We start from the raw sequence: 26,392 nt of genomic DNA on the forward strand, positions 1-26,392 counted from the left end.
TAACAGGTGGTGTAAAGATATAGGGTGGAAAAGGAAGAATCATGCATGGGGAATAACAGCAAGTGAAAGTGTCTGGATCATTTGCTTCTAAAACGAAATAGTGTCTATGGAGCCTGGATACAGATGACTTGGTTTTGAAGAGAAACAAATAGCCAACAAATGAGTTGGTAATTGATTCTGAATTTGTTATGAAGGCATAGGAGTTTATTGAGTTTTAAGGAATCAAGACCGTGTTAGCACTTCATCTTAGGGAGATAAGACCACTCTGGCAGGTATGTGGGTAGTGGCTTGAAGTGGAGAGAAATTTCATTCAGGGAGACTAAAAAAGAGACTGTTGCAGTAGTTCAGGTGAGAGGTTATGAGGTCTTGAAATGGGGTAGTAGTTGTGGGAATTGAGTCAACGGGAGATATAGAAGCAATATGGAAAAGGTAGAAACAATATTTGATGAACTTTTGGACAAGTTGAGTATGAGTGAGAGCTAAGAGTTATGGATGACACCAAAATTGTGGGTCTGAGTGACTGGAAGGATGATGGTGCCCTTGAACAAGAGTAATAGGGAAGTTGGAAACAAGGGAGGATTGAGAAGAACAGATAATGACTTCTCTTTTGGACCTACTGAGTTTAAGATTCTAATGGGAAAGAAGTGAAGCGAAGAGGAAGGGCATAAACACGTAGTAAGCACCTACTATGTATGTGCCAGACACTCTTTACAAACACCTCATTTGATCCTCACAACAACTATAGGGAATTTATGCTATTTCTATTCCCATTTTATAGTTGAGGAAAATGAGTATAGCTAGTAATGCTTTCTCTAGGTAAAAGGGTATGCATGATTTAATACTTTTTATGATACAATTCCAAATGGCTTTCCAGAAGAGGTGAACCAATTCACAGTTCTACCAATAGTCCATTGGTATGCCTATTCCCTCCAACAGCCCCTCTAGTAATCATAACTTTTCTTTTGTATCATATTTTCTTTTTTTTTTAAACCCTTACCTTCCATCTTAGAGTCAATACTTGTGCTCCAAGGCAGAAGAGTGGTAAGGGCTAGGGAATGGGGGTCAAGTGACTTGCCCAGGGTCACACAGCTGGGAAGTGTCTGAGGTCAGATTTGAACCTAGAACCTCCCATCTCTAGACCTGGCTCTCAATCCACTGAGCTACCCAGCTGCCACCTTGTGTCTTATTTTCTAGGCCAGTGTGTGAACTAGAACCTCTGAGGTGTTAAAGACTTTAAGATTTTTAATGATTTGGACATTTTTCATATAATTATTGATAGTTTGAATTTCTTCCCTGAGAACTTCCTGTTCATATCCTTTGACCATTTATCCATTTAGGGATCGTTCTTTTTCTTATATATTTACATCAATTCCCTATATATTGTAGATAGCAGACATTTTTCTGAATGATCTAACTATATTTTCCCAATTAACGGCTTACCTTAAAATTCCAATCCTACTGATTTTATTTGTGCAATACCTTTTTTTTAATTAAAAAAAAAACAAAGAAATAAAACTCTTTAGTTTCTGTCTTAGGATCTATATTGTATATTGGTTCCAAGGTAAAAGATCAGTTAGGACTAGGCTATTCAGGTTTAGTGACTTGCCTGGATCACACAGCTAGAAAGTGTCTGAGATTGGATTTGAACTCAGGGCCTCCCATCTCTGGGCCTGGCTCTCAATTCACTGAGCTACCTACTTGCCCCTAAAATTTATTTTTCTTTAAATTCTTGACATTTTGTTCCTTCAGATGAATGTTGTTATAACTTGTCTAGTTTTATAAAGTAATCCTTTCATAGTTTGATTGATATGGCTCTGAATCTGTAAATTAATTTAGATAGTATTACTATATTATATATCACATATATTTATAACTTTAGCATCTTAAAACTGCATTACCTCACTTTTACTACTCTTCTGCCTTGGAACCAATTCATAGTATTGATTCTAGGAAAGAAGGTGAGAGTTTTTAAAAAATAAGTCTTTTGGGACACACGTCTTAGCAGGCAGTAGCCCAATCACAAGCAATTGATTACTCCCAATTATTTAATGGCATATAAGAGGATCTTTCATCTTAACCACAAGATAGGGATGTCACTCACAATCATCTCTTATTCAATGAAACTATTTCAATTCAACAAATAATAAGTGGATAGAACTTTGGACCTAGAATAAGGAAGATCTGAGATCAAATCCAGCATCAGACATTTATTAGCTATGTGACCCTGGGCAAGTCACTTAACTTATTTATGTCTGTTTCCTCACCTATAGAATAAGGACAATAATAGCACCTGCCTCCCAGGGTTTTGATGATAAAATGAGATAATATTTGTGAACTCACCTCATAGACTTCTGTGTCCTAAGACTAGGTTGTATACAGTTTAATTATGGAACATTATATAATTATTTTTGAACTGATTGCTATGCAGGTTTTAACTTTTTTGATGACCAAAACTATTAGAAAAAAATCAGAGTACTTTCTTTACAAAAACAAATAAACGTTAAAGTGAAAAATTATGTGCCAGGCGTGCAAAATACTGCCCCCTACCCACACACAGATATCTGGCAAGAGAACCTGCCCCCAAGGAGTTTACAAACTAAAGGGTGAGAGGAGTGTAGACATATCACAGAATTATGGCTTTTTGGTCTTCTCTAATGGTCTTAGTGATGAGAGAATGAAGACCTTACTATATGATGGAAAAAACAAATAATGTCAGAGTCCAAAGACTTGCCAGTTCCAGTACTGGTTCTCTCTTTTACTGTGTGACCATACTCAAGTAGTTGGAATGCTCTTTGCCTTGGTTGCCTTTTCTTCTTTCTAAATAAACCCTTACCTTCCATCTTAGAATCAATACTGTGTATTGGTTCTATGACAGAATAGTGGTAAGAGCTAGTCAGTGGGAGTTAAGTGACTTGCCCAGGGTCATACAACTAGTTAGTGTCTGAGGTCACATTTGAATCTAGGACCTCTCGTTTCTGAGCCTGGCTGTCAACCCACTGAGCTGCCCACTTTGTTGTTGCCTTTTGAATAAAATGGAGGTCATGATATCAATCCTATCCACTTTGTATCATTATTATAAGGAAATATAAGCCAGAAATTGCTACGATATTTTACTTTTATTATTATTCTAAGCCTAAGAAACCTTTGAGATGGCTACTGTTTCTATTACTCCTCCTTTTTGGTTTTTGATGCATGTCTGATTGTATAGTTACTTTTTCATCTTCTGAGGTGCAATATTGTCTGGGATACAGGTGCTGTAACACACTATGATCGGAAGAGTAGAAAAGAGGAGCAGACCGGGAGTCAGAAAACCTGGGTTTGAGTTTCCATCTAATTTTTCCATTTAGCAGCTTTGAGCAAGTCACTGAATCATCCTGAGCCTCAGTTTCCTCATGTGTAAAGTTGGGCTAATCTTATCTCATTTGCCTATCAACTGTAATATTTGTGCAGTGCCTACCACAATGCCTAGTAGACATTGGGCTCTAAAATATTTGTTCCCTTCTTCCCTTGCTCTACCTCCTGTGGCACAATGAGAATCAGAAGACAGTTGAGTACCAACATGTTTTGTAAACAGTAAAACTCTTTATAACTGTTGCTACTTCCTTTGTGCTGACTCACATATTGTTGACTGTGGAGCCATGGCAAAAGGATATAGTCATTTAGCCATTGCAAATGTGTAGTCAATGTAGTGTGTGTGTGTGTGTGTGTGTGTGTGGCAATGGGGGTTAAGTGACTTGCCTGGGGTCACATAGTTAGGAAGTGTCTTAAGGGCAAATTTCAACCCAGGACTTCCGGTCTCTAGACCTGACTCTTTATCCATGAGCCACCTGGCTACCCTTATAGACTCTATTCTTAACATTATTAGCTCAAGGTAGTGACTTACCATTTCAATGGGGCTAAGTGACTTGCCCAGGGTCACACAGCTAGAAGTATCTGAGGTCAGATTTGAACCTAGGACCTCCTGTTTCCAGGCCTGGCTCTCAATCCACTGAGGCATCCTGCTGCCCCCTTGTTATTATCATTTTTACAAATGAAGACTTGCTTAAAGATCATACAGGTAGAGCCAAGTGTTTTTTCCAGTGTTCTTGACTCCACCCAGGCTTGAAAAATACTGCTTCTTTATCTTCACTCAAGCAATCGGTAAACATTTATTAAATTCCCACTATGTATCAGGTATTATGTTAAGCTAAGGGACACATAGAAAGGTAAAGAATAGTCCTTGTCCTCAAGAAGCTTACAGTCTAATGGGAGAGACAATATGTAAGAAGCAGCTGAAAAATGGAGGCGTGGGGAGAAGGTTTTTGGGGGAAGGGTGAGATTCTTCAATTTAAAAAATCCTGTTTCCTTCCAGACTCATCTCAGGAAACTTGTCCTTTTTTATCTGATCCCCTCTTAGTGGGGAACACATTGTCCCTCCTCAGATTGCTGCTTTGCACTTACTTATTTGGGTGAATGCATATTTCAGTAGAATATAAAGTCCAAAGAACTGTGGGAGGATAAACACAGAAGAAAAACAACTGCTTGATCACATGGGTCGAAGGGGATATGATTGGGGATGTAGACTCTAAATGATCACCCTAATGAAAATATTAATAATATGGAAATAGGTCTTGATCAATGACACATGTAAAACCCAGTGGAATTGCTCGTTGGCTATGGGAGGCAGGGTGGGAAGGAGAGGAGGGAAAGAACATGAATCATATAACCATGGAAAAACATTCTAAATTAATTAATTAAATAAAATTTTACTATAAAAAAAAGGAATACAAGGTCCAAGAGGATAGGAACTGCTTTTCATGTTGACTTTTACTCCTCTCATAATGTCTAGCACATGGCAAGATCATAGGATCAGAGATGTATGGCTGGAAGGGGCCTTAGAGGCCAGCTAGGCCACCCCCCTGGTTTGGCAGATGGGGAATGGAGGCTCACAATAGATACTTGATTTCCTCAAGGCCACCCAGGTAGTATGGGGCAGAGCTTAGGAATCAAACCTAGCTGTCTGAACTCTGAAGGTAGCTTTCTTTCCACTGCACCAAGCTGACTCACTTAATAAACACTGTCACTTGCTTGCTTGGTCTTTTCATGGAAGACGACTAACAATGAGATTGGCGGTTGAGCCTTTGTTCTTAATTGATTTTACTTAAATTATTCCTGGAACCTTTGGCAATCTCACCTGATATGTTCTTGGTAATCCCTAATTTTTCTCTTGTTAGTTCCTGATCTGTGGTGGTGAAGGCAAGGAGGCTATCCTGAGAGAAGTGTGCAGATTTCAGGGCTTGCCTCCCCAAATGTACTCCAGTTTTTGTGCAAATAAATATTGACCAAGAGAACAACTTCAAAAGATGAGTTTGGATGCAGCTAGGTAGCATAGTAGATAAAGCTCCAGGCCTGGAGTTGAGAGGACCTGGGCTCAAATCTAGCCTCAAATACTTTCTAGTTATGTGACCTTGGGCAAGCCACTTAACACCCCTCCACCCCCACCTAGCCCTTACCAGTTTCCTCTCTTAGAATTAGTACTATTCTAAGACAGAAGGTAAGGGTTTTTGGTTGCTGTTATTTTCAAGAGATGAATTTAAGGAAGAGGCTGTCCCCTTTACTTGGTTCTGGAGAGATTAGGGTTTAATTATATGTATATGGACCTCATCTGTCTTTTTAAACTGGTTGGCAAACTCAAGTCATTTATTAAGCACCTACTATGTGCCAGATATTATACCCCACTTGCTGCTATCCTGAATTACTGTAACAGTTCTTGTAATTAATGACCAACACCCTTGGTTTGGGGTCAATACTTTAATTTACTACTTCCTAAGTAGAAACAATGTGGTATATAAGCAGATGAAGAGCTGAACCCTGAGCCAGAAAGACTATTGCATCTGACACATATTGGCTGTGTGACTCTAACTAAGTCACTTAGCCACTCAGGACTTCAGTCAACTCTCTAATTCAGGATTGGATTCATATAAAGGTCCTTTGACTCCAAGTTCTTTCTGTTGTACCTCTAAGACCTTTTTGAGCTCTAAAATTCCATGCATTTTATCTTTATAATTTTTAAACATTCAAAAACCCTTACTCATGAGAAAGAATGCTATTTATATTCAGAGAAAGAACTGTGGGAATAGAAATACAGAAGAAAAACAACTGTTTGATCACATGGTTCAATGGGGATATGATTGGGGATGTAAACTCTAAACAATCACTCTAGTGCAAATGTTAATAATATGGAAATAGGTCTTGATCAATGACACATGTAAAACCCAATGGAATTGCATGTTAGCTACAGGGGGGTGGGAGGAGGGGAGAGAAAGAACATGAATCATGTAACCATGGAAAAACATTCTAAAACAAATGAATGAGAATTTAAAGCTCTTAATTTCTGTCTTGGAACAACTCTAAGACAGAAGAGCAAGGGGTAGGCAAACAGTTAAGTGTCTTGCCCAGGGTCACAGAGCTAGGAAATGTCAGAGGTCACATTTGAACCCAGGTCCTCCTGACTCCAGGCCTCATGCTCTATCATTCACTGTGCTATCTAGTTGCTCCATTTAATTCATTTTAGTGGACTTTCATTGCACTTGTAATCTGGAACTCAAGTTCATTTATATGAGACTCCTCATTGTTGGAGAATGTTTACTTGATGCCTGCCTCTGAGAGGGGCAAAGTTGGTAAGAGCTTGGGAGAGGAGAGATTCTTGTCCTTCTGGCTTCTTCTTGGAGTCTTTCTTTCTCTCCAAGAGCCTAGAACTGGGTATGTCTTCTCTCAAAGTTGGAAGCCAGAAATCAGTAGAATTTCTTCCTTTTTAAAAAATTCTTACTTTCTGTCTTAGAATCAACCCTAACCCTAATCCTATTATATATTGATTCCAAGACAGAAGAGTGGTAGGGATTGGGCAGTATGGGTTTAAGTGACTTGCCCAGGAGCACACAGCTAAGAAGTGTCTGGGGGCATATTTGAACCTAGGACCTCCCATCTTGGTCTGACTCTCAATTCAAACCATCTAGCTGCCCCTAGTAGAATATCTTCTTATCTGAATCTTTGCCAACTCTTCCTCTCCCAGAGTAATATAATATTGAGTAATCATTTTCCACCAATGAGGAGAATCTTAGGCATTTTGAGCCCCAGGATTTAAGAAATAATATAGAATGGATAGAGCACCAGGCCTGAAATTGGGAAGGCCTGGGTGCAAATCCAGCCTCAGACACTTCCTAGCTTTGTGACCCTGGAAAAGTCACTTAAACACAATTTCCTATCCCTTACCACACTAATGCATTAGAATAAATTTTGTTGACATAGATTCTCTTTTTTTTTTAATAGGCAATGGGAATTAAGTGACTTGCCCTGGGTCACACAGCTGGAAAGTGTCTGATGCCAGATTTGAACCCAGGTCCTCACATCTCTAGGCCTGACTCTCAATCTACTGAACTACCCAGCTGCCCCCCTGTTGATATCGATTCTAAGACACAAGATCATATTTTTTTTATTAAAAGAAATCATATAAGAAATTAATTCAGAGAAATCTGAGAAGATTTATATGAATTGATACAGAAGTAAGTGAGCAGAACTAGGAGAATGGTTTATATAACTACATCTTAGAACACCTTTAGAGCTTTGATCAGTGTTCTAGAAGTATGACTGATGAAACCTTCTTCCTAACTCTTAATAAAGAGGTAATATACTAGAGTGCAGCAGAAGACAACTTGCATTTTTAGATACTGTTAATGTGTGAATTTGTTTTGTTTAACTATATTTATTTGTTGGTCAAGATAGCGGCCTAGAAGGAGCAGAAGTTCAGACCTCTGAATACCCTTCCTTACCGATCACAAACTGAATGCTCCTAGGGGACTGAAAATCAAACCTAACAACAAGACAGAGCCAAGGAACCCTCCTGCTGGACTCAATTCAAAAGGTACACCCCCCGAAAAGTCAGAATCTGAGAACACTCGGGTTTAAGGGGAAGGCAGAAGGAAGGTCCCAGGACCTGTCCCCCTGCCCACCTAGAGTGCTGAGACTCCAGTGGTAGTGGGAATTTCTGGGCAGGCAAAGGTGCTGGCCTGGAGGATGTACCTTGCAGGCAGGGCTGTGCCAAGTTCAGAGCTTCGAACACAGAGGGTGGGGAAGGAGCTAGAGAGGGAGCATAGACCTGGCAGCCTGGCCAGAGCTGTGGAGATACTCCATATTTGCTCTAGCCTTCCAGGAGGTTTTGGACTCAGACCACACCCAGCGCAACCAAGCTGAACTTAATCCCATCAAAAGTCTTCAGAACTCAGGAAAGCCCAGGCTCCACACCCTTCCTAATGGACTGCAGGGCTTTAATCCAATCAAAAGCCTCCAGAAGACAGGGAAGCTCAAACTCCCAACAAACATCCCCCAGAGACTGCACTGAGAGAGCTTCTGTCAAAGCTCCAAGAGGGAAGACTGACAGAAATCCCCAAAACCAAAAAAATAAGAGGAACAAGAGCACAGACAAATACGGGGAGCAAAGAAGGGGTGAATATGAGCAAACAACAGAAAAAGAAGAAAGAAATTATAATAGACAGCTTCTATACAGCGAACGGAACAGAGGGGGGAGGGAACAGCAAATGATAAATCAGAATTCCCAACAAATTGGATACAGACTCAAAGAAGGAGTGACTCAAAGGATGAGACAAAGGAGATGAAAGATGAAAGAAAAGGTAAAGAGGATGAAAGATGACCTTCAAAGAAAATCAAACCACAAGGAAAAGGATGACCAAAAATCCAGGGATAAAATCCAGTCTTTAAGAACCAAAATACAACAACTGGAATTAAGTGACCTCACAAGGCAACAGGACACTATAAAACAAACCCAAAAGAATTAAAAAATTGAGGAAAATATGAAGCATCTCATTCACAAAATAGAAGAATTAGAAAATAGTTTGAGGAGAGACAATTTAAGAATCATTGGTCTACCAGAAGACTATGACAAAAGAAAAAGCCTGGACATAATACTATAGGAAATTATTCAATAAAACTGCCCTGGTATCATAGAACAAGAGGGAAAAGTGGAGATTGAAAGAATCCACAGATCACCTCCTGCACTAAATCCCCAACTGACAACACAACACCCAGGAATGTTGTAGCCAAATTCAAGAACTATCAGACCAAAGAAAAGATATTACAAGCTGCCAAGAAGAAGTCATTCAGATACCATGGAACCACAGTGAGGATAATGCAAGATCTGGCTGCATTCACACTGAAGGACCAAAAGGCATGGAATATGATATTCCAGAAAGCAAGGCAACTAGGTCTACACCCAAGAATCAACTACCCAGCAAAACTGACTATATTCTTACAGGGGAAAGTATGGTCATTCAACAAAATAGAAGAATTCCAAGAATTTGTAAAGAAAAAGATCAGACCTGAACAGAAAATTTGATGTCCAAGCACAGAACTCATAAAAAGCTAATTAAAAAAGAGGGGAAAAACAACAACAACAACAAAAATTTTTAAGAGACTCAATAAGTTAAAATAATATGTATCCCTATAAGAAAAGAGGTCATTGGTAACTCTTAAAAACTGTTGCTATCACCTGGACAGGTAGAAGAATTATACTTAGAGGGAACAGTGACAAACTGTATAGGATGAAAGGACAAGACATAAATAGGTATATAGATACATGCATGCATAAATACATATACGTGTGTATATATATATATATATATATATATATATATATATATATATATATACAACTAGAGCTAAAAAAAGAGGTTAATACTAAAATAAATGGGAAAAGAAAAAATGGGGGTAAATTTATATGTCACAAAGAAGCTCATGGTGGGAGGGGGGAGAACATCAATACACTGGAAGGGTAAAGAGGTTGGAGATAGGAAATACTCAACTCTTACATGCTTTGAAATTGACCCAAAGAGGGAACAACAATCCACTCCATTGGGGTAGAGACTAGATTTGTGCCTTATAGGGGAGTAGAAGGGTAACAAATGGATTGGTGGGGAGGGAAGCAGTACAAGGGAGGGAGAGAGTGGTGGGGAAATTTTAGAAAGACTACAGAGAAAATAAGGGGGGATAAGAAGGAAGGGGGGTAGAAAGGGAAGCAAAATAAGGGTGGGAACTAGGGGGTCTGATTAAAAACAAACATTGATGTAGAAGGAAATAGTGAAAGAAGAAAAGGCAGGACCAGGAGTAGAAATCAAAATGCTAGGTAATACACAGCTAGTAATCATAACTCTGAATGTGAATGGAATGAACTCACCAATAAAACGCAAGCAAATAGCAGAGTGGATTAGATTTTAAAACCCTACAATATGCTGTTTACAAGAAACACACATGAGGAAGGTAGATACACAGAGGGTGAAAGTAAGAGGGTGGAGCCAAATCTATTGGGCATCAACTGATAAAAAGAAGGCAGGAGTCACAATTATGATATCTGACAAAGCCAAAGTAAAAATAAATCTAGTTAAAAGAGATAGGGAAGGTAATTACATCCTGATAAAAGGCAGTATAGATAATGAGGAAATATCTGTTCTCAACATGTATGCACCAAATGGCATAGCATCCAAATTTCTAAAGGAGAAACTAGAGGAGCTCAAGGATGAAATAGATAGAAAAACTATACTAGTAGGAGACCTGAACCTTCCTCTATCCCAACTAGATAAATCAAACCAAAAAATAAATAAGAAAGAGGTAAGAGAAGTGAATGAAATCTTAGAAAAATTAGAGTTAGTAGATATGTGGAGAAAAATAAATAGGGACAAAAAGGAATATACCTTCTTTTCATGCAGCACAAGGTGCATTCACAAAAATTGACCATGTATTAGCGCATAAAACATTGCAAACAAGTGCAAAAGAGCATAAATAATAAATGTCACCTTCTCAGATCACAATGCAATGAAAATAATAATTAGTAAGGGTACATGGAGAAGTAAACCAAAAATTAATTAGAAATTAAACAATATGATTCTCCAAAACCAGTTCAAGAACAAATCATAGAATCAATTAATAACTTCATTGAAGAAAATGACAATGATGAGACATCCTTTCAAAATCTATAGGATGCATCCAAAGCAGTTCTCAGGGGGAAATTTATATCCTTGAGTTCATATATTAACAAATTAAGAAAGGCAGAGGTCAATGAATTGGGTATGCAAATTAAAAAACTAGAAAGAGAACAAATTAAAAATCTTCAGATGAAGACTAAATTGGAGATCCTAAAAATCAAAGGAGAAATTAATAAAATTGAAAGTCAAAGAACTATTGATTTAACAAATAAGACTATAAGCTGATACTTTGAAAAAACAAATAAAATACACAAAGTGCTAGTCAGTCTAATTTAAAAAAGGAAAGAAGAAAACCAAATTGACAGTATCCAAGATGAAAAGGGAGACCTCACCTCTAATGAAGAGGAAATTAAGGCAATCATTAAAAAACTATTATGCCCAATTATATGGCAACAAGTATGGCAATCTAGGTGATATGGATGAATACTTACAAAAATATAAATTGCGTAGACTAACAGAGGAAGAAATAAATTACCTAAACAACCCCATATCAGAAAAAGAAATTGAACAAGCCATCAAAGAACTCCCTAAGAAAAAATCCCCAGGTCCACATGGATTCACAAATGAATTCTATCAAACATTCAAAGAACAGCTAATCCCAATATTCTACAAACTATTTGACAGAAAGGGATATGGTTGGGGATGTAGACTCTGAATGAATATCCTAATGTAAACAACAGCATGGAAGTAGGTTCTGATCAAGGACACAAGTAATACTGAATGAAATTGCACTGCGGGAAGAGTGGGTGGAAGGGAGGGAGGGAAATAATGTGATTATTGTAACCAAGGAATAATGTTCTAAATTGACTAAATAAACTTATTCAAATGGGGGGGGGGGGAACCATCGAACTATATTTATTTGTTGAAAGGGAGAACTTTCATTTTTTTTTCTGATGGGGAGAATTTTGAGGGGAAACAATTAGGGTAATGTTAATAATTCTTCCCCTCCCCCACAAAAAAGAAAGGATTATTCGTGTTTGTCAAGTTTAAGATTTTTAAATTGTAAGAAATAAAATTCTTAGGGTTTTCAGACTGTTTAATACAAAATGTATTTTATAACGTTTGAGCTGCAGGTTCATTAATAAATCACTGAAAAAATTTATAGTGGCCATAAGTTGCAAAGCAGGCACATCGGTAGAGAGATTTTGTTTTAAACCAAGTGTTTTGTACAACAGTGATGACACAGGTTAGGACTAAATAATAAAAGTTTGGTTCAGTCTCTAGGAGATATTTGTCACTTGACTAATCATTCTTCTTGCTATAGTAATGCTAAAGAGGAAGAAGATGATGATTGATTGTCACTTTCTCTTCTCCTGTACTATGCTGAATAAATGTTATTATTAGAGGTGTGGCTTTCAAGAGACTTGAGGTATGTAAACCTCAAAATTTCTCAGACTTATGAATGTTGGAAATTTCCCCCATTGGGGAATCTTCTACTTAAAAAATTCCCTAGCAGATAGTGAGAATTCCACTTGAATGTGGGGGCTCCTTGCCTTGGGAATATCCCATCTCCACCCTACTTAGGACTGCTTTAGGACAGAGAGCTCCTTGAGAACAATGAAAAGTGCTTTGATCCATGCTTATGGAAAGGACAGGAAGTTCTTTGAGTCATGACTGTTTTAGAATTGATACAATGGGATGCTAAGTGTCTATATAGGTGGGGCAACTTGTAAACTACTTAAACCTAAAAGGGTGATAACTTATTCAGAGGTTTTTTCTTAATGAAATTTGTTGACACAGGTATGACTCTTAACAGGATTCAGCCTTGTGATAAGGCATAGAAAAACAGGAATAGTGTTAGAATGAAGTCTTACTGCCCCTTTTAAGAAGAACATTAATAGGACAGCTAGGTGGCTCAGTAGATTGAAAGCCAGGTCTAGAAACAAGAAGTCCTGGGTTCAAATTTGATTGCAGATACTTCCTAGTTGTGATTCTGGACAAGTCACTGAACCTCCATTGCCTAGTTCTCACTGCTCTTCTGCTTTGGAACCAATACACATTTTTGATTCTAAGATGGGCAAGAGGAGGAGGGGAAAAACAAGGAGGGGGTGAAGAATATAGCATTGATTTTAAGATGGAAGGTAAGAGGAAGAAGATGGCATTGATGATGTTGGTTAAAAAGCCACAGCATATCCACAGGAAGAAGACCAAGATAGTGAAGTGGTTAGATACTATGTCATATGAAGGAATTGAAGGTATTTCACTTGGAGAAGAGAAGACTTATTGGGAAACATGATAGATGCCTTTAGATATTTGAAGGGATAGCTTGTGGAAAAAAGATTAGTCATATTTTGCTTGGGCCTAAGAGACAGAACTAAGAGCAATGGATAAGAACAATAGAGGCAGATTTTGGTTCGATATGAAGAAAAACGTGTGGAACCAATGCATAATATTGATTCCAAGATGGAAGGCAAGGGTTTTAATTAAAAAGGGGGGGGGGGAAGATTCCTGATGAACTCTTTTTAGGTATATTTTTGAGTCTTCCTTTTTAATAATAACAATAGCAATCATTTATATGGTGCTTTAGAGTTTCAAAGTGCTTTATGTATTCTAACTCATTTGATCTTCACAATAACCCTATGAGTTGTTATTATATCATAATAGATTACTATTACAGATTAGCAAACAGATGTTAAAAGGGCTAAATGACTTGCTGAGAATTACATAGTTAGTAAGTATCTGAGGCAGAATCTGAACTTGGGACTTTTTGATTCCAGGTCTATTATTATGCCACCTAACTGCCCTGAGTGTTGGACTAAGCTGAATTCCCTTCTAACTCTGAGATCATATGAGGATCCTATGGGTGACATAATGGTGTTAGTGAAAGACCACACCATCAGATTGTAGCTTGGGTCAGCTGTTGTGAATAGGAGTATAAATAATAGTCCCTTTGTTTTGGTGCCTAATATTTCAGAGGCTACCCCAGAAGATTTGGTGTCATTGCTGGAGATGTCAGTACCACAGGAATGAGGCTGGTGAAAACATATGCCAACATGGCATATCTGACCACAGAACACTTGATCAACTGTACTGATACAAGACACCATCCTCTTCCTGTGAATTTCAAAACTACTCAACCCTGTTCAAACCATTCTTTAGAGGATGGAATTTGGCTATTTCCTGATCAATAACAATAGAGATACTTGGAATGACAGAATCAGGTCTTGGAAACTACAACCTCCACCCTACTCAGGGTAACAGGATTTAGGAATGGCTGCAGCAAAGCTCAAGATTTAATTATTTGAGAATGTGGCCTTCAACAGACATGTGCAAAGGGGACAGCTCTCTGGGTGGTCCTGGGTGAGCTAGAGCCACCATTGACACAGGTGAGACACGGGAAGTGAGGTAGAGGACAGCTGAGGAGTTCTGAGGACTTCCTGCGTGAAGGAGAGGAGGTGGTTGGAGCCTGGTGCTTGGAGTGGAGGCCCTCAGACTGTTTCTCCATTTTGGTCATGTGAGTGATAGGGACTGATCTCTTTTCTTTGCCTCGGCTATCCAAGGCCGTGGGCCTTTGGCCCAGCCTAAGCAGAGTGGGTATTTAAGCCCTATTCCCTTCTCTCCCCTTTCTCTCTCTCTCTCTCTCTCTCTCTCTCTCTCTCTCTCTCTCTCTCTCTCTCTCTCTCTCTCTCTCTCTCTCTCTCTCTCATACCTTTCTTCCTACTGTTTGTAATTAAAACTCCATAAAAGGTTGACTGCTGACTTAAGTTTTAGGAATTACATAGCTGAATTCCTTGGCGACCTTAAATTAATATATATCAGTCTTTTAAAGTGATTTCCATATCACATTCCATAGCAGAAAACACTTTCTGACCTCACAGGGGGTTTTCTACTTATTGGTTACTATCTCCAGTGAAAGTGCATTGAGAGAGGGTGGCTAAGTTACTCAGAACTGAGAGTCAAGCCTGGAAATAGGAGGTCCTGTGTTCAAATCTGGCCTCAAACACTTCTAGGTGTGTGACTGAGGCAAGTCACTTAATCCCCAATACCTACCCCTTACTGGTCTTCTTTCTCCTCCCCACCCCCAACTGTAACGCCTTTTTTTCATTCAAAGATATTTTATTTTCCCAATTACACATAACAACAATTTTTAACATATTTTCCAAAATTTTTAGATCCAAATTGCTGCCTTCCCTCTCTTCCCTCCCCCCTCTCAGAGATGATAAATAATTTGATCTGGGTTATACATGTGTTATGATGCAAAACATACTTCCATATTAGTCTTTGTTGTATGAGAATACTCATAAAACCAAAACCCCCAAATAAAACTGTGTGAAAGATAGTGTGCTTTGATCTGCATTCTGTCTCCAACAGTTTTTTTCTCTGGAGGTGGATAGCATTCTTTGTCATGACTCCTTCAGAATTGGATTATTTCATTGCTGAGAGTAGGTAAGTCCCAGTTTATCATCTCACAACATTGCTATTATTTGTGTATGATGTTTCCTGGTTCTGCTTATTTCACTCTGAATTAGTTCATGTAGCTCTTTCCAGCTCTTTATGAAATCATCCTGCTAATTATTTCTTAGAGCACAATGGTATCCCATCACCAACTTATAATACAGTTTGTTCAATCATTCCCCAATTCTTGGTTATCCCCTCAATTTCCAATTCTTTTTCACCACAAAAAGAACAATTATAAATATTTTCATACCAGTAGATCCTTTCCCCCCTTTTTAGAAATCTCTTTGGAATATAGACCTGGTAGTGATACTACTGGACCAAAGGGGTTGCACAATTTTATAGCCCTTTATGCATAGTTCCAAATTGTTTCCCAGAATGGTTGGATCAGTTCACAACTCCACCAGAAATGCATTAGTGTCCCCATTTTTCCACATCCCCTCCAACATCTATCACTTTATTTTCATATTGGTCAATCTGATAGGTATTAAGTGGTACCACAGAGTTGTTTTAATTTACATCTCACTATTCAAGAGTAATTTAGAACATTTTTACATAATTATTGATAGCTTTGATTTCTTCATCTGAAAACTGCTTGTTCATATCCTTTGACCACTTGTCATTTGGGAAATTACTTGTATTCTTATAAATTTGACTTAGTTCTCTATGAATTTGAGAAATTAGACCTTGATGAGAGAAATTTGTTATAAAAATTTTTTTACCACTCTTTTTCTTAGAATCAATACATAATATTGCTTCTTAAAACAGAAGTTACCGGTTTATAAAATAAAAAAGAAAAGGGCATTGAGCATGAAAACTCCCTTGGGTACAGTAGCCCTTTCTGCGGGTTTCTGCTTGGTTATTTCTCTTTTTGTCCCTCTTTGATGTTCCATCTCATTTTATTTTCACCATGTACTCTTCCTAGGCTTTGGAGCTTTAGCCCTTGGCCCAAGAGATCTCATTTTATATGTCATCTTCAGGAAAGCAGGGTTTCAAAGTAAAGCTTTGTATTATGTTTGTGGTTCTCCAGACATGACCTCAGGACTACCTCACACCTATTGGATTGGCTAATTTGACAGAAAAGGAAAATAATAAATGCTGGGAGGTGATGTGGCAAAATTAATTCATTGTTGGTGGAACTGTGAACCAGATCCAACCATTCTGAAGAGCTTGGAAGTATGCCCAAGGAGCTTTAATATTATGCATGTCTTCAGATCTAGCAATACCTCTACTAGGTTTTATATCCTGAAGAGATTTTAAAAATCTGTTTGTAGAAAAATATTTAGAGCAGTTCTTTGTGTAGTGGCAAAAAAATTGGAAACTGGTAGAATGTCCATCAATTGGGGAATGGTTGAACAAGTTGTGGTATATGATTGTAATGGAATACCATTGCGCTGTTAGAATGACAAGGAGGATGAAATGATGCAAAGTGAAGTAAGTGGAACCAGAAGAGCATTGTACACAATGACAGCAATATTATATAATGAACATTTATGAATAACTTAGCTAATCATAGCAATAGAGTGATCCAAGAAAATTCTCATGGAGTCATGATGAAAAATGCTATCTGCCTCCAGAGAAAGATCTGATGGAGATGCAAACTTAACCCAGGGCTCCCGGTGTCCTATTGCCAAGATCTGGCTTGCTGGGAGAATGACAGACAGAAATGCCCTTATCTGACTGGTTATTTTGGCTGTGCACTGCTATTTCAAAAAAGAAGGCCCCCATACCTATTGAAAATCTAGTCTTCAAAGATGGTGCTACCCAAACCTGGAGAATATGAATAGGGAAAGGGAGGAGAGAGATAGAAATGAAGTCAGCAATGGATAATGGAGGTGTGGTATTTGGAGATCAGAAGACCCTGGCTCAAATTCTACCTTTGTCATTTACTAAGGTTATGACAGTGAATAAGTCATTTACATTCTCTCCCTCCTTTTAAGATTATACAGCTAGAGTCAGAAGCAGCCTCAGAGTTCAACCTTCTCATGTTGCAAATAAGGAAGCTGACCAAGGTCACATAGAAAGTAAGTGGCAGATAGTATTATATGACCCTAGGGTCCTTGACTCCAGAGACAATGCTCTTTCCACTTGTACCATGATTCCTTCTCAAGGCTCCTGGTAATCCTAACTGTACACACACTCACATCCTTATTCAACTTTGAAGCATTATGGAAATGGCAGTGGATTTGGAAGAGGAAGACCTGAGATCAAATCTCAGTGTTGGCAACTGTATGACTTTGACTTTGTCTTGCCAAGTCATTTTATTTCTTTGAGCCTCAGCTCTTAGAGAGTCTTTCCTCTCTAAAGGTGAGGAAGTTGTACTAGATGGTCTCTAAGTTCCTTTTCTTAAAACCTCCTTGGTCCTTGGGGTAGCTAGGTGGCTTAGTGAATAGTCACACCTGGATATTGGAGGTCCTGGGTTCAAATTTGCCCTCAGGCACCCTCTAGCTGTGTGACCCTGGGAAAATCATTTTACCCCAATGTCTAGCCCTTACCCACTCTTCTGCCTTGGAACCAATACCTGGTACTGACACTAAGAGTTCTCTGATCCCTAGAAAACTACCTGGGCCTTAGTTATTCTTAAAAGGTAACTGAATCTGCCACATAACCTCATAATAACCAGTCTACTAGCAGTAGGCTTTGCTTTTTCTCCTCATATTTCTTTGAATATGACACCATTGTTCTTTGATTGGGTCTCTTCTTTGTTATATTGGTGACTCAGTTGTCTCTCTTAGCTTTGTTGTTCCCTCTAGCCATAGCTCTGATATCCACCTTATTTAAAAAAAAAAAAACCCGTATGTTCTTCTGTCTTAGAATCAACACTAAGTACTAGTTCTAAAGCAGAAGGGAGGTAAAAATCAAATGTAATTGACTTTGCTACCAGCAGCAATGCAATGATCTAGAACAATTCTGAGGGACTTATGAGAAAGAACACTATCCACATCCAGAGAAAGAACTGTGGGAGCAGAAACACAGAAGAAAAACAACTGCTTGATCACATGGGTTGATGGGGATATGATTGGATATGTAGACACTCTAAAGGATAACCCTAGTGCAATCATTATCAATAATATGGAAATGGGTCTTGTTCAATGAAACATGTAAAATCCAGTGGAATTGCACATTGGCTATAGGAGGGAGTTAAGGGGAGGGGAGGGAAAGAACATGAATCTTGTGACCATAGAAAAATATTGTAAATTTATTAATTAAATAAAATTAAATATTAAAAAAAGAAGGGAGGTAAAATTGGGGTTGTTACTTGACCAGGGTCACACAACTATGAACTGTATGAGACTGGATTTGAATCTAGAACTCCTGTCTCTTGGCCTGGCTTTCAGTCAATTGAGTCACCTAAGTGCTCCCTGTCATATATTTTTATATGTGCTTGTTGTCTCCTTAATTAGAATTTAAGTTGCTATAAGTAGGGATATTTTCATTCTTTGCTCTTGTATCTGAAGTATCTGGCACGTGGTAAAGATTCAAGAAATACTTGCTGATTGTTGACAGCTTACATACTGGTCCTCTTTGACAATAAACACTGTTATCATTGTGGCTTGGAATTACAGTGGATAGAGAAGGATCTGAGGATCTGTTGTCTTGTCCCTACACCTGGCTGCTTCAGTGATTGAGGCAGAGTGGGGAAGTGATCTTTCTGTCTGTTTGGATAACACCAAGAAACTCTGTAACAAGTTGCTGTCCGTAGAGGGTTTGGGACTTTTACTAAATTGGGATATGGATGGCTACAACCTTCTATGTTTCTTGTGATTACATTAGTGTTGAGTTAGAGGAGGTTTGTTTTCCAAAATCAATGATGGAAAATGCTCCATATAAAATGTAAGCTCCTTTAGGACAGAGATAGTTGTTTATATTTATATGATAAAGGGGCAAGCTCTCTGAGGAGATGAAGAAAAAGATGCACTGAGATCCAGGTAGACCAGAGGGATCAGTGTTGGCAAGAAGAGGAGCTCCCTTTCCCTCTGAGATTAAAGCAGAGTAGAAAAGAATGGAGAGATAAAGAGGGTCTCTGAGAGGAAGAATTTCAGAGAGAGGGAAGTAATTTCCAGAAGGTCTCAATTTTTTTTTCAGTTAAATATGAAGTAGGACTTTAGCTGAGAGGATAAAATAGGGGAGCTGTAGGTAGTTTGAGGAAAGATTTAAATAAAACAATCAAGGGTTACTTGGGGAAAAGTAGAAGGATCAGCGTGCAGCAACCATGATTAAGTAACATAAATTTGTAGTAGACCCAGTCAACATGGCTGGCAAAAGCAAATACTGGGAACAAAACCAGGATTGGGGTTTAGAGACTAGCAAAGAATACAACAAGGAGGCAAGGGATTCAAGGAAGAAAGACAGTTCAAATAATTCACTATCAGATGAAGATTTCAAATGGAGGAGATTAAGAACAGAAAAGGGATAATGAACTGGGAAAGCAGAGAGGGTAGAGTGATGGAAGGTGTCATTAAAGCAAGAGAAAACAGAGTTTGGAGGATAAGTGAAGTCACAAGGAGAGATGGAATGATAATGACTATCTGATTTTCCTGTCTCTCCCCATTCCCTTTCCCTCCGATTCCTGCAACCCCATTCCAAATAAAATATTAAGAATTAGCATTGCCTGATCTGTTTCCTTTCATGGATCCTTTCCATGGACGCAGAATAGCAGTCCCAATGTCATATAGTGCTTTAAAGTTTGCAAAGCACTTTTCATATATTGCCTCAGTTGATTCTCACAACAACCCTATTGTTGGTCAGTCCTTTTTCAATCATATCTAACTCTTTGTGACCCCATTTAGGGTTTTCTTGGCAGAAATATTGAAGTAGTTTGCCATTTCCTTTTCCAGTTCATTTTACAAATGAGGAAACTGAGGCAAGCAGGGTTAAGGGACTTGCCCACACAGCTAGTGTCTACGGCTGGATTAGAACTCAGAACTTCTTAACTTAGGTTCCTCATTCTACCCACTATACCAATTAGTTGTCCCTTTTCTAAGATATTCATCCCTAAGTCCTTCAAACTGATACTCACAGTAATGAAATCAAAGACCTTCAGTTTCTTGGTTGCCTTTTAAAAAACCTTTACCTTCTGTCTTAGAACTGATACTAAGATTTTAAGGGAGAAGAACAGTAAGGGCCAGGCAATAGTAGTTAAATGACTTGCCCAGGGTCACACAGCTAGGAAGTATCTGAAGCCAAATTTGAACTGAGGATCAGGCCTAATACTCTATCCACCGTATCACCCCCATTTTATATAGATGAAGAAATGAAGGTTTAGAGAAGTTGAGTTGCCCACTATCACAGCTAGTGTATAAGAGGAAAAGACCAGAAGTAATGAAAAATTGAAAGTTAAAGAAATGTCTCAGAAGAAGAACAGATGACACTATTTGGCACACAAAGATAAGGACAATGTTAGTAAGATGGGAACTGCTAAAACAAATAAGGATAAAATTGAGGATAAAATTAAATCAGGCAATGACAAAGACAAAACCAATGATATAATGGTTGTAGAAAATGTTTCTAGCAGTACTAAGGAAGGTAGCAAACTAAACAACAACAGAGGTCACAGGGGCTCACAAAATCATGCCTCTCCATAATGTGGCACAACTGGCGTTTTGCACACGAAAGTGCACAAGTCTTTTACCACCCAAGACTTGAAGTTGCTGAAGAAATGGTTTCCAAAATCTGTCTCTGAGCCTTACAAATGTGTAAAGGAGCTGCAAGGGCCATCAAAGTTTATGAACCTGATTTTGAAGATATTGAATTAATAATGGGAGAAGTATTTAGCCCCCATGAACAGAGACAATTTGTTGGAAAGACCAGGAAGGATGAGAGCTTGACTGAATGGCCTAGGGCACATGAAGGTGAGGATTTCGATTTTGCAAGACCTGCTAATTTCACATATCTCAAAAAAAATGCAGGGAAGACCTCCTACAAGCCATTAGATCATATTGCTCTAGGCCAAATGCTTGGAGCAAGTTTGACAGGATGGTCCAAGATAAAAATGAACACGCTGCTAGTTATATTGACAGGTTAACTGAAAGCATTGAATCAATAATGGGAATCAGCCAGGACTCACAGGAATCAGTGACCCATATCCATAGGCAGTTTCTAAAGGGATGTAATCAGCAGTTGAGGAATTTCTTTAGGAATTTCTTCCCTAAGTATGACTCCATTACAATCTCTGAACTTAGGGACATAGCCACATACCTCCATGAAAATCAGAAAGAGAAGGAAAGAGAGAAAGATGAGCTAAAGCAGAAACTGCAAGATACCAAAGACAAGTTGAAACAGAAATAAATTGAAGAGGTAAAAAACTTAAATACCATCAGGACTTACTCTAGACTTACTTATCAAACTCAAAGGGGTCAGAGAGAAACTAGGAAATGTTTTCTGTGCAATAAGATTGGGCACATAGTTAGAGATTGTTATATGAAACAAGATATGAGCAGGGACACAACAGAAACATAAGACAAATACCCAGAACAAAAGTTATTATAAGAATACCAAGAGCTGTTGTGAACATTGTAAACTTAAGGAATCACACACACCAGATTTGAAATTTATGCAGGAGGCTATACTAAAAGGAGAAAAACCACATTACTCAGATGTTTTGGCAAAAGGGAAATATACGGCATGAAGTCAGGATTTAGAGTTGTTAAAGCAAAAGACTGGGTATGAGAGAAATGAGTGGAATATTGATAAAAAGAAGAAACAAAAGGGATTGAAATTAAAATATGAAAAAGGTGATAGTGTTATAGAGGTGGTACCTACAAATGAAATGATAGGTTCTGTGAGAGTTTTACCTGAAGGGTTAAAACAAAATATTTGTAAAAAGCAGAAGTTATGGAGATGGAAACAGAGATCAGAAATGTAATAGCAGAGATATATATATATATATATATATAAGATTCAGATACAGGGAGCATAGTAACTGGCCAAGAGAAAACCAGAGAACAAGTTAAAGCATACCTAGAGAATTTCTTTGAGTGCAGATTTGGTTTAGGGATTGGTCAGAGAAGGAAAAGTTATAAAAACTTGCAACAACAACACCATAAGTTTACATCAGTAAAAAGAAAACAAAATCACAATTCTCTAAACCATTTCAACAATGCAAAAGCAGAGAAAACTGTTACAAAGAAATCAGTAACTGAAGAAACTGAATATAAAGTTAATACTCTTACAGAACTAAACAAATTCCCACTTGGACTAATAAAAAGGAAAAAAGACTGTTTAGGGACTACTTGACTAGTTTGAACCCTGAAACTGAAATATTTTATCCATTAATGTGTAACAGAGAAAGTTCAAATTTAAGTGATTGTACACCTGGGAAAGGGATTGACAGGACCAGTCAAATTCACAATCTTGGGATGTTAACCTCATTACCAGAATATGCAACAGACATATTTGAAAATATGGATGGAATTCAAAAAATAGCAACTGCCAAGGTGGCTCAGTGTTCAAACATCCAGCATGATGTCAATATTCCAAATGCAGGGGAAGTGTCTGACCCTCTGTGTGAGAAACAGCAGGCAGCTGTCCATGGTCTTGATTCATATTCCCATTCAATGAAACAGCTTACAGAACACAGTTAATGGAGAACAGTCAGGAAATGATTTAAAACAAGAAATTTTAAATAGCCCAATCTTACAGACAACAGCTGATGTAGGGACAGTGCACATCAAAAATATGACAACTGGTTCATTAACAACTGTTATACCTGAACCATATGTATGGATTAAAGTGGGAAAGAAAGAATACAAGGCTCTCATTAATACTGGTGCTGCTAAGTCTGTTCTAAAGTCATTCCCAGAAGATAACACCATAGAGGGAATAAACCATACCTCAACAGATTCAAAAGTGGGAGAATATGAACAAAAAATGGAGACAAAAGATATGGTAGATAGCCTATGCACTCCAGTAACATCATAGCAGATCTTCAAGATGTTGTAAACCCTCAAGAATCAAATTTGTCACCACAGAGCACAGATCTAGAGCCTATTACAGGGCAACAACTAGAAAAACAATTGGGGAATATAGAAATCACTGAAATAGGGTCAGACCAAGATGCAAAACCTGAGTTAACAACACCTGACATAGGATTACATGTCATTGAACAAAATCCAATGAAAGACCAGAAGATTATAGACATTAGTGACCAAGAGTCAGACTCAGACCCAGATGATACAATACCAAATGGTACAGTAATAGTTGACCAAAACAGTGATGAAGAACAAGAATCCTATGAGTACATCAAGCTCTATGATAAAGTTCACAAAGATTGGGATGAGTGGGACACAATTTGGTATAGTGAACAATTGAATTCTGAACAAACAAGCTTTTCTGACTCTGATTCTGATGATGCGATTGCAAACATAGGAAACTTTATCAGTAGAAGAAATACTATATACTGCTGGAGTCAATAGTTATAAAGAATTTTGTAAGAAATTTGACTTAGGGGATAGTAACACTGAAGAAATATGATAAAGAACAAACTGGAGAAGAGATAGACAATAACACATTTGTTTTCTCTAAACTTGAACATCATAACATAACAAATACCTCCTAATTGAGAAGATTTGGGACCAGGACTGGTTTGAGTTCCTTAGGGTAACAAACAACATGAAACCTTATAAGATCCCAGACTGGTAATAGGCATAAGATCTGACATATGAACCACAAAAGAAAAACAAAATTTTAATCAAATCAGGACAACCCCTAAGCTCTTAATGACAAACCCTGATTACATAATTAAGACAAGTCCAAAGACCCCAGTAAATGAAGACAGGAAACATTTACGATGCTATTGGAGCACCTTACCCACACAGGATGAAACCATGAATCTGATATCAAAGGCACCTAAAACCAACTTACAGATGAGAACTGAAACAGATTACCCATATCTCTCATCCTCCACTTAAGAAACAATCTCTACAGAGGGAGGAAGAGAGGGAAGGTATACCATAAAGATATTAACTAATAATTTCAGGCATCTCATGTGAAACATTATACCCATAATATTGATAGCAATATAGAAGATCTAGAGAAACATCCTGAAGAAAATACAAAAGAAATATCAGAATCAGAAGTAGTGCCAAATGGCCTAGCAACAACTGAAATTGTCCCTATAAACGGGAAAAAGGAGAATGAGAGTGAAGAAGAAATGCGAGAATAAATGCACTGCATAAAAATATATGGTTAATCTATGTATTAAGAAAATAGCTCCAGATAAAAACAAATCTCTGCTAACATAAAAACAAATATCTGCTAACACATAACATCATAAAGAATCTCTGATTAGATCAACAATCAAGGTTAAATCAAGAGTAAACGTTTCCATCTCCAGATCTCCAGATATCCAAATTACAAAATCCAAAAATCATATCCAAATTCAAAATCTCAAAATCCAAATCATATTAAAACCATATGATACACCTATACAAGATTAGAAAACTTCATTGCATACACCCATACATGAAGATTCATACCATGGAAGACTGACATGCACACATGAAGATTTCTTACATACATATGCACACATGAAGAAAATCAACCTTACACACATGTACATAATAATCTTACACACATGCATGATCCTGTATTTTGAAATTGTCAGAGAACACAGGTCTTCAATCAAGGTGAGACCACAGGCAAATATGAGTGCTGCACAGAGGAAGCCACAGGATCTATAGAGTTGCATTCAATCAACACCAAGGACACCAAAAGAACTTTAAAATCAAAGACTGATGATAATGGGTCAAGTAAGATTATTCATCATAATTTCACATATAGGGAAATGCATTCATATGCATTAAAATCGTAACATGAAGAGGATTCATTGACAGAGTAAGTATACAGCAACAGTTCATGAATTAGCACACATACATTTATTCACACTGATATTTTTGAGTTGCATCGTACATAAGATCAACCTATTTGAGCTTCTGCAGGACTCATGCAGGCAAGAATATACAAAGATTCTTGTCTGAATGACTTCTGGTCAGGACTTGTGTAAAAATGTATCATAGTTGTACATATGAAAAGTTTATATAGGAAAACAATGCACATTTGTATGATACTAATGAATTAATGTACTAATATAGCTTAAGAATACTAATACACTGGGGGCATCTGGGTGGTTCAATGGATTGAGATCCAGGCCTAGAGATGGGAGGTCCTTGGTTCAAATCTGGCCTCAGACACTTCCCAGCTGTGTGACCCTGGGCAAGTCACTTAACCCCCATTGCTTAGCCCTTACCACTCTTCTGCCTAGGAACCAATATACACAATTGATTCTCAGATGGAAGGTAAGGGTTTAAAAAAAGAATACTAATACATTAATCATTAATATACAGGAAAAGATTAGCTTAGGGAAGTTTGAAGCTAGAGATAGATTAGGGACAGAATGATACTATATCTTATGATATAAATTTAAAAGACATATAGTTACCTTAGGAATTAATAGAGTTTATAAGAGTTCATAGTACTATTGTTATGATTCATTGTGATAGGAAGATTTAGTCTGTTACAGAAATGTTACATTGTAAATCTGTTACTTGTGTTTAAAATTTCTGCATTTGAATTAATTTTTTCCTACCCTTCCACTTTCCTTCACCCTAATTTTAACATAGAATTTAGAGATTAAGATATTGAGAAAAGATTAGGATTTGTTATTTGGGGGTGTGTGGAATATTTAGGAAAGTATATTTCATAAAATAGATAGAATACATTGGTTAATCCATAAGGTAAGTACTAAACTCTAGTACAGAAAGAAGTCTGGTTGACTTTGTGTGAACCCAGAAATGGGGGGTTTGTATAAGAGGAAAAGGCCAGACTCAATAAAAAATTGAAAGTTGAAGAAATGTCTCAGAAGAAAAGCAGATGGAACCCCAGTTGACATCAGGGGATGGTATGGAATTTTCCAGCCAGGCTCAAAAGGCAGTTGGGGGAAAACCAGGATGTCTTTCTTGTCTTGGGAC

At 37.8% G+C, this 26,392-nt stretch overlaps 1 protein-coding gene across 1 annotated transcript in view; it reads right to left on the bottom strand.

Annotated features, from left to right (window-relative positions):
• The window catches only part of MUC4 (mucin 4, cell surface associated), a 110,525-nt gene that overhangs the window by 55,691 nt on the left and 28,442 nt on the right, over window positions 1-26,392 (bottom strand). The window lies entirely within an intron of this gene.

This window comes from Monodelphis domestica, chromosome 4 (genome assembly GCF_027887165.1).
Source record: "Monodelphis domestica isolate mMonDom1 chromosome 4, mMonDom1.pri, whole genome shotgun sequence".
In the NCBI taxonomy this organism is placed as follows: Eukaryota; Metazoa; Chordata; class Mammalia; order Didelphimorphia; family Didelphidae; genus Monodelphis; species Monodelphis domestica.